The sequence below is a fragment of the Engraulis encrasicolus genome, chromosome 7 (assembly GCF_034702125.1).
Source record: "Engraulis encrasicolus isolate BLACKSEA-1 chromosome 7, IST_EnEncr_1.0, whole genome shotgun sequence".
NCBI lineage: Eukaryota > Metazoa > Chordata > Actinopteri > Clupeiformes > Engraulidae > Engraulis > Engraulis encrasicolus.
The window spans coordinates 56904852-56914851 of NC_085863.1; the positions used below are offsets into that span (position 1 = coordinate 56904852).

A 10000-nucleotide genomic window follows, 5' to 3' on the forward strand; every position below is an offset into this window, starting at 1 on the left:
AGCCTCTACCTCGCCAAGCGCTTCCCCCCCCAGCAGCAGCAGCAGCAGCAGCAGGCCTATCCTGTTCGCCTTTCCCCCTCCTTTATCTCGCCCGGCCTGCACAATGCAGTCAAGTGCACCCTGAAATTTTAGGCTAAAAAACAAACAACTAGTCCTTATCTGTTAAGGCGTACGGGGTCACGGTTTATTCTTTCCACCCGCTCAAGTCCCCTTTTCACAACAACAAAATGCCCCTCTTTTTCCACAAAGGGGAAGAATGCCATCTGGCCGATTCTGCCTATGTGCCGATAGCATTCAGAGTGGCCAACAATGAGCCCTCGCTCGAACATAAAGGGAGCCTTTCTATAGTCCCAAACTTCAGCACAAAACAGAGTAAAAAGTTGGTTGTAGACACACACACACACACAGACACAGACACAGACACAGACACAGACACACACACACACACACACACACACACACACACACACACACAGACACAGACACAGACACAGACACACACACACACACACTGAAGTAAAGGGGAGGGGGGTGAGGTTCATCATTTGAATGCACCATCATATCACCCCCTCGGGACAGCTCTGTTCAGTTCAGGGAAATGGAATGTTGCGTCGGCCTCGGCATTCTAACGTTCCGACATTCTAACCCCTTGGCCCTGCAGATGGGACTCCTGCGCTGATGAGCCCCCTCGTTAGACGCACACCTGAGGGAGAGACGCACAGGTGGCACTGGGAGCAGAGTACACACACGCTGCCATAAAAACACACACAGCACTGTGCACTGCATTTTGATTTAGGAGGCCAGCGTATTTTTGTCAGTTTGGGAAAACCCATTCATGGCCCACAATTTTCAACCATCCATTTTTTACATATTTTGGGCTTCCACAAACATGCAGCACACTGTGCACTGCATTCTGGTCAGTGTTTTTCAGAGCTCTGATAAGGAGGTTTGAGGACCGCCTAACTTCAGAGATGACAGATTGTATACAGATTATGAAACATTTTCCAGAAGGGGGGTTGTGTTTTTAGATATTGGAATGGTTTTAAACAATGTTCTGTTCATCCACAGAGAGGCAGACTTCCTTGAAATCACATGAGTCAACCTCAATTCAAGCCTGAGCCCAATTCAGCAGTCAAACATTTTATAATAGAAAGGCCTCCACAACTTCTTAAAGGTTCTTCTCAGAAAAGATGAATTATTAAAATAACTGACATGCTTGGGCAACAGCACTGTTTTGAAAGCAGCTGGATGGACTGACCACATAACTTCAGTTATGTGAGATTGGGAAAGCAGTTTAGTACAGTGCAGGAGAGAGTACAGCAGATAAACTTTAACAGTCTCTCTAACTCCATACTTTCTGTTCCTCAAATGCTTTCCACAGCAAATACAGAAACAAACGCATGAATGTTCGATTCTGCTCCAAAAAATTACTTCCAACGCTACTACCTTTCCCATGCTTAGGAATGAAACCCTTGTGAGATTAGAACGACCATGACACTAATGATCAAAACGTTCTTGAGAGGGGAAGGATCAGCATGAGACATGAGGCCCAGAGGCCTTGCAGCTTTATGGAGGTCTTCATGGACGAGTTCAGTCTCTGTGTGTATGTGAGAGCAGCTGCACGCTCGCCTTGGGTCAGCTGACTGACTACATATCCCGCTGACCTGACTTCACCCCTCCCTCTGCCTCCCTAACATTCACAAATCCACTGGGATTTACTTTCTTCAAGGGTCTCCTTGTCAAAAAAATGCAGCTTAAGTGGAATTCAGCTGGTTTCAAGACAATAAAGTGGCATTAGGCTAGTATGCTACCATTTTGGATTGCGACGGACAACTTAACACAAAGAGAGAGAGAGGGGGCCTTACCAAACACAAGAGCCAGGATAATAAGCCACTTGACACCCGTGTGAAAATGGATACAAAAAAAAAACACTGGCACTAAAGTGGTTTTCTGTGACTTTATTGTTCCCGGGAAATCTAGACAGCACAGCTCTTTCCTAAGAAGAGTAATGGAGGAAATCGAGCCATCTCTCTCCAGACATATGACTGTTGCTAATAAAAACAGGGCGGATTAGGCAGCGTCAAAGGCAGACGGGTCAGCCCTTGTTCTTTCAAGCAATTAATCAGCCAGTCTCTAGCTCTCTCTCTCTCTCGCTCTCGCCGCTCATTTTAAAAAATGAGTTTCCCAGCCTTGCACAGAGCCGTGCTTTAACACGAGGCCACGGCACCAAAGCTATTTTCTCTTATCAGATTCGCACAAGGGGATAACTAACCGCCCCCCCAGCCCAGCCTGCAACTCAAACTCTCGCAGCAGAAGAAAGGCTTAGAGCACCGGCTGTGAAACGCTCTCCACATGTTCTCAGGGAGACAGGTAAGCTCAGCTCTCTCCAAGCTCGTGTCAGGAGTGATTGATGCAGCCCAGCTAAGTGCTATGACTGCTCAATCCACGCTGTTCCGCAGACACTGGAACTCTCACAGAGAGAAAAAAGTTGCTACACAATTTGAAAAGTAACAAAAATATGAGTTGGGTGGGGTTCTAGACAAAGCCCAAGTCAGTCCAGTGCACCACGTAGTCTTGGAAAATCCAAAGGTTAATTCATTGCTCACTGTCGATTAAAATTAGTTAATGTTTAAGAAAAACAGACGAAAAAGAAAGAACCCAGTAATGATCCATTAACCTGAGTATTCTGACAACGGGGCAGGCACATCACAGGTGACTATAAGATCATGTGTGATGCATGATCTTTCCCCCCTTCGCCAACACAGAGTGCCAACAACCTGTTCTGGCTGGCCCTGGAGGGCATTTTAAGGACTTTCTGGGCAGCCAACCGTGCAGGTCATGCTGAGTGCCAAACAGGCCCACAGGCTTTGACAGAGTGGGTGCCGGCTCTCTAGGCCATGGAGGTGATGGCATGCTAATAGCCTACCGCCTTTCAGAACCGCCAGAGTGAGCTGTGATTTTAGCCAACCGCTTCTGAGATTCCAGCCCTCATTGACCTTCATGGGCAAAAAAAGATTTTAGAACTCATGTACGCACAAGACTTCCATTTCACGACAAGAATGGAATATTCAAAAATTCCAAAAATGAAAGTCTGTGGAGGTGAACATTCTTCAGAACTTTTAACTTTTTAGAACATCGCCCCAACATTCCAGTCACCCTGGTGAGTGACAGGACAGGACACCCTTGAAAGTGAAGAGGGAAGAGGAATGAGACAGGCAGGGCTAGGGTAAAGAGGTAAGGGTGGCTGGCTGGGTTGTGGTGGTGGAGGTGGGGGTGGTGGGAGGTCAATGGTGGGTCAGTGATCCAAATCGGGATGCCTTATCTCTTAGCTAGCACTGCACAGATAACAGCAGCCACTCTCCTTGCTCTCTTGGCCCTGCCACAGAGGACCTGCATGCATGGAGCCAACAACAACCACCGTGACAACCAAACACTAAACACATTTAAGCTGTAGACATAACTTAAATACAAATGTTGTGTATGCATGGGGCATGTGTGGATGTATAGATTGGTGGCCAGTGAGACTGCTGACTAAGAAAAGGACACAACCTTGTAGACTCATAATGTGTGCGTCGTTCCACCAGTCGTACGCAGCAAGTTAAATAGTCTTGAAGTATGGCACTTAAGTTTTTCAACTACTACAACATTAGCCTTTAGTAATACATCATGACTTGGAAAATGCCATTCTGGAAACAGCAAATTGATAACAGGGGCCATGTCTTACTTAAAGGGTTTATTTGAGATCTTGAGTTGAGATCCATCTTCCAAACTAGCTTTCCCCTGTGACAAACAGACTGATTAAGGGTCTGTGTGCCCACATGGGAGCTGAGCTGAGCTGATTGCAGGCAGCCGCTCCCAGCTGACTCTAGCTTTTGGCTGGCTTGTGCTCGCCCTCCTAGGTCAACAAGAAAACCCTACGAGTGTGTGTCTAGTGGATTTGGGGTGGAGGGATGAGAACATCGATCATGCATCTAACCACCAGATATAGAGAATCACACCACTTACCAACACTACACTATCGCAACGCCAGCTGCGTGGAACAAAATGGCAATCTTCAAAACCAATCCAATGCGTTAAGAGCCCTCGTCCAGGCCTGCGTTGTTATGCCAACCGGTTCCCGGGGCCTGTTTAGAGCCTCTCGTGCCACCAGTCTACTTCCATCATGCGCTGCCGTGCCAACCCCCCCCCACCCCCACACACACACACACACACTCACAGTGTGCCGTGTTCCAAGATAAACAGCAAATACCCCTGAACAAAGAGATGAGGAGACAGCCAATGACAAGTCAAAGGGACACTCGTTAAAACCCCAACCCAGTTTTGTTTTCTTGCCATTATTGTCGTTTTTGTCTGTTGCTGTTTTCTACTGTTAAAATAAGAAAGGGAAAAAACTGCCATTAGCTGTTTGACAGCTGATCTTGCCAGCATGAGAGACATCTACAATTGGGCTGAAGAGCAAAGTAAGCAAGCACTGCCACTGCCGAGCTGCCTCCCTCGCCCCACCAACCAACCGCCGCTGCTGCTGCTGCTCACAAGCATTTCCATCCTTCAGAGGAGGACGGGAAAACAGCTGTGCAAATGAACACACGCAGTGAAATATGTGAGCTATGAAGGGCAACCTCGATAAGACGGCCTGTCAAGTAAAATACACGTTATGTAATCCCACAGAGCAGAAGAGCTCCGCTCCTCCCAACAGACAGAAACGGCTTGTCCAAAGTGTGTTTTTCCCCCTCTCTCCATCTTAAATGATCCCTTTCACCCAGCGCCTTCAAGAGCTGGGACTAAACTGAATGATGACGGAGTCTGAGGGTAAGTAGCTTTTCGTGCAGTCTTTAAGAGACGAACTGTGTCAAACAAAAACAATGGCAATACAAGGATGATCATTCAACAACACATTTCTAAATCTAAAAATGTAACCCATCCTCCACCTAATCGTAGGGATGCACCGATACCACTTTTTTGAAAACCGATACAAGTACGAATACAATGTGTGTACTTGCCGATACCGAGTACCGATGCCGATACCTTTTACCACCAAAATACAATGAAAATAAATGCATGGCAAGATTTTGCATTGTTTTGTGTAATAGCAGTATCGTTCCTGGTATCGGCAAGTGCTTGATGAGGACGAGTACGAGTATAACTTATTGGGTGCCGATACCGATACCAGATTTTGCATTGTTTTGTGTAATAGCAGTATCGTTCCTGGTATCGGCAAGTTCTTGATGAGGACGATTACGAGCATAATGAGCCGCATCGGGTGCCGATACCGATACCAGTATCGGTATCGGTGCATCCCTACCTAATCGCCATTGCCATTTTGTTTTTTATGATGCGTGGGAATCAGCTAGTGGAGATAAAACCCCTTGTCCTCCAGAGTGTTTTAAATGCTTCTCTTCCGCAGATGGAGGTGAAAAGCGTCACCATATCGCGGGTCAGTGGGCACACGTGAAACCCAGCCAGCTGCCAGAGTGCCTTGGCCTGTCGTCTCGTCCTCGTCCCTGCCTGGCCTGACCTCCTGAGCGGAGCTGAGCTTGAGCCGAGGGGAGCCAGAGTCGAGCGGCCACGGCCATCCGGTCTGACCCTGCTCGCCTAATCTCTCAGATCGCTAAAATGTCTCCAATTCACTTAACTTGTGCAACCGAGCTCAGACTAATTTGCAGCCCTGCTTCCCTCACCCGCCCTCTCTCTTGCCATTTCTCTCCCTCCCTCCCTCCCTTTGCCTCTCCTTCTCTCCCTCCCTCCCTCCCACTCTGCCTCTCTTGCTCTCTGCCCCTTGCTGAGAGCACAATTAACCATCTGTATTTACAACCTGTCCAGTCTGACAGACAGAGGACAGCCATACAAGAGGCCGAATGTATAAAGCCCTGCATGGGCACCGCATATATTCCAGCGTGCAGAGAGAGAGAGAGAGAGAGAGAGAGAGAGAGAGAGAGAGAGAGAGAGAGAGAGAGAGAGAGAGAGAGAGAGAGAGAGAGAGAGAACTTCCTCTGCACTTTGTCTTCTTGCTGCACTCATTAGCCCCGGGGGCAGCGCTGGGCCGCGCCAGAGCAAAGCTATCCATCCAGTGGTCAAAAGCACTGACATATCCCTTTGTAACCAGTAAACCTTAAAAGCATTTTTAAAAAATATGAGCCTGCAGCCTAATGCATGCAATACATCACATCGCAGAGGGAGATGAGACTGCATTCAAAAGAAAGCGCAAGAGAGAGGGGAAAACATCAGATTAGCAGGTTCAGGATTTTTCTTTTTTCAAGCTAGGCATGCTGCCCTCGGGTCAAATCCCCCTAGTCCAGACGAGCGTACCATGCGCAGAAAAACAGCCTTTAATTAATATTTACAGAAGTGCTTCACCGGCCTGGAGAGAGGCTTGCTGAAAAACATTAACGACAAACATGCTGAATTAAGCCTCAGTCTTTATTTGCCCCCGAGCAACTCTCCTGCCTTGCTCAGGCAGGTCAATTAGATGCAAACTATTTAAGAGAACAGGAAAAACACATAGTTATGACCCTCCACTAGTGTATGTGCTTAAGTCTGCACTAATTGGAAGGCTGCTTTAGCAGCTTGCCGTGTATTGTGTGCATTTCCCGTGGGACATAATTTACTCTATGATGGGAAATTGGAGCTGCTTGCTTGATGTGATTGCTTATGTGCCGTCAGTACTTTTAATTAGAACAGATACAGGTGTGTTGACAGCTCAGACTGGTCATTCTTCAAACACTGTTTCCAGTAAAAACTAATTTCCTTATGGCTTTTTAAGAACCACTATGTGACCACCAATGCAGCCAAAATAGGGGGAGAGGGGGTCTGTCCGTCACGCACCCTCACAACTCTCTTTTCAAAACCATTTTTCATTCGAATTAAAACTGCTTCAAATCGTGCCTTCGGGGCTCTGTGAAAACCAGACCACAAAACAATTCGTCGATTCGTCAAACGTAGCCCCCTTTAATCCTCGATAATTGTACTGACAGAGACTGCGTTCCTCGGAAACGGGGGTTTGAAATTCAATTACCCACCCTTTGGAAAATGTAGGGCATGACAGCAACTGCGCAGTGATAGTAAAAATGCACTCTCTGGCGAACTAATGTCAAGCTCCGGCTTTTCACGGAGCAAGCAGAAGACATCAAGAGCACCGCGATTAGATCAACTGTCGTGTCCCAAATTAAAGAAACGCTCCTCTTCGGTCTCAAACAAGAACTACTTTTAAAAACTCTCGCAGGCAGGCAACAACAAAAGCCGTATCGAACGTTTGTACACATGAAATAATGATGACAATCACTCGACCCTCCAACAGACATATGAAATTCGACTGGATCTCGGTGATTTCAAGGATTTTCCTCAAAAAGCAAGGCTAAAAACGAGAATTCTGTGATCCGCTTACAATAACAGTAAGCGTCCTTTTTATGCTCCATGAGGGTCTGCGATATTCCAAATTTAGATATTCCAGCGAGATGGAAACAAAAATTCAAAGTGCATTTTTACGCAAATGATTCCTTATTCACAAAGTAACACTCAGACTGATGCCTAGTGGATGAAGTGATAACACGTCCTGCAAATGCACAGCGATAACAACCAGCAGGATTTTACTCAGAAAAGCAACATTTAACAGTAGCAATCGCACAACAGTAAAATAAAGCTTCGGATCCACAAACCTTACCCCACAATTGATTCGATCATGGGTGACATTCGACGAACCAGAACAACGTAATCACTGAGCCATCGCGTGCAGATACATTGTTGCAAATTCCACTATTTCCAGCGAAATGGAACCCCCACTTGGACCGACAGTCACCTGAAGCAGATCTAGAACTACCGCTAGCACAGGCGACACCGACAACAGCATTTTCAACTCAGCCAGTAAACTCTGCCCCCACGCTCACATACACCCGGAAGTCCTGTTGAGAATCCTTTGCGATTGGATCTTTAGTCAGACAAGGGCGCTTCCAACAAAACAATTTACCAATAGGGTTTCATTCCCAGGAAAAGAGGACAGATACTTTGATATGGAAGTCATGCGGCCGGATGCGACGCATGACGTCAGGCCTTTGTTACCTTGCCGACCCCATCACATTAGAGTTTTTGCAAGTCAGGTTAAATCTATCTCCTTTTATGAAAGCACGCACATTTGGCTTCACATTTTAAAGCCCTTCCTCAATGTCATGGCCTTCGAACACGTAGTGTTATGGTTTTTTTTTCATTGCAAAGTCGAACTGCACAACAGCAGAAGTATTTCTGACGGCTGCTATTTAACAGGTGCACCAAATTATTTAATTGTCAGATGCAAGACAAACTGTTCAGAACGATTATGCACGTACGGTATATTACTTAATCTAGACAGCACCATGGAGTCAGTAGAACACCAACTGTGGTGTTGGCTACGACTTGGACAGACATTCCCATGATCAACACTGTTGTTTGGATTCATAACCCCCCGAAAGGCAGAATAATATTTGCACTAATGAAACCACGTCACCACCCTCTAGGCCTCTGAAGGATACACACACAGGCCTGAGATCCCCGTGACATTTGAAATAACATGTCTGATATTAAGAAAAGGTCAAGACAAATGTTATGAACAGAAGCCACATCCTTCAAGCAGCAAAGTCAACTGATGGGCATAGTTCTGGGCATCGAGATGTGCAATTAAACCATCTCTTCTGTGATGAAAATGCATGCAAAATAGGCCTATGCTTCAGAATACAGACCTATTATTTCTTATATTATGGGCAAGTCTGACAGGATTATTATTATTTTTTTTAAATAACAGAATAACCACAGTTGGCAGGCATTGTGTCCATTTCTTAATTATCAGTTCACTTTGACACGACCCGAAACTTTATCACAATAATAAAACTTTATTACCGAAACACTGCCAATCCTAATTTGCATACAAAGTGCTGCCGAATTCCATTTCTTCTCAGTGATGCCAACATCAGACGGCTAAAGTTAGCTAGGCATAGCCCCGGTCCGGGAGTTAAACTGCCATTTCACTGAGCGTTTTTTCCACACAGACAAAGATTTGCAGCAGAGAAACAACCTCAATTATGATGCCTTTAAAATCTTACTACACCATTTGTTCTTAATGTCACATGCTAAGACGTTAACTAGCTAGGATAGCCACCTTTAACGTTTCCACTGATTGAACTGACTCCTTTGTTGCTGTCTCTGGCTTTATTTAGATTTACTGATCGGAATCGGTCAAAGAAGCGTTATGCAAAATCCACATAAAAGATTATACTCACTCTCTAAGAACTCTTGCACAATGCATGGTTCAGAACATCGTCATGGTTTAAAATTGTGGTGGCAATTTTTGTGCTGTTGTTGCTGTGAGCTCCCGAATCACTGCTACTACTGTCTGCGGCAGCAACTTCCAGCGCATGCGCGGCCATTCTGGATAGAGGCGCAATCGGGCACGATTTTTGGATGCCTTTTCTGAATAATAGCACTAGCTGTACAGGTAGGCCTAGGCTGTGTCGGTCAGGTCTACTTGTCGCCAGTACAAAGTGTGACAAAGAGTAGTAATAAAACATGCAGGGTGGGGTGGCCCTTGCAGTCCATGAGTCCATAGCATAATAGCCTAATCATGTAATTAATTAGAAGTTTATCAATCAGTTTAGGGTAGGCTATTGGCTTCTTCTGTGGTTAGGCCTATACATACTGTACCATGTAGGCATATCAGAAACATTAAAACAAAATCATGTTAAAACTATTCATTTTCATAGACAAGCTGAGTATGAAGACAGACTGACCTTAGAGAGCATGATGCAATCTATATTTGTTTCTTTCTTTATCTTCACAAATCCCCTTTGTCAGTGTAATGTCATATGGATTGTGATTTGATATAGAGTTCAATTGGGCTGTCTGATGTGGTGAATTTTCTTGCTCAAGGACTAATATTTCTGTGACAGCTGAAATAAATTGCCCCCATTACCACACACCCACCTGGCCTCCCCCAGTATTGATAGAAAAATGTTAAATCATTGAGCTGCTTGTAGGCCCA

At 45.6% G+C, this 10000-nt stretch overlaps 1 protein-coding gene across 4 annotated transcripts in view; it reads right to left on the reverse strand.

Annotated features, from left to right (window-relative positions):
• The window catches only part of fam222ba (family with sequence similarity 222 member Ba), a 61642-nt gene that overhangs the window by 47822 nt on the left and 3820 nt on the right, over positions 1-10000 (reverse strand). For 2 of the 4 annotated variants that reach the window (XM_063204097.1, XM_063204099.1), the window contains exon 1: positions 9243-9378. The exons of 1 other annotated variant lie outside the window; for it this stretch is intronic. The gene's annotated coding sequence lies outside the window, so the exon portion shown is untranslated. One more of the 4 variants, XM_063204095.1, reaches the window with a different exon arrangement.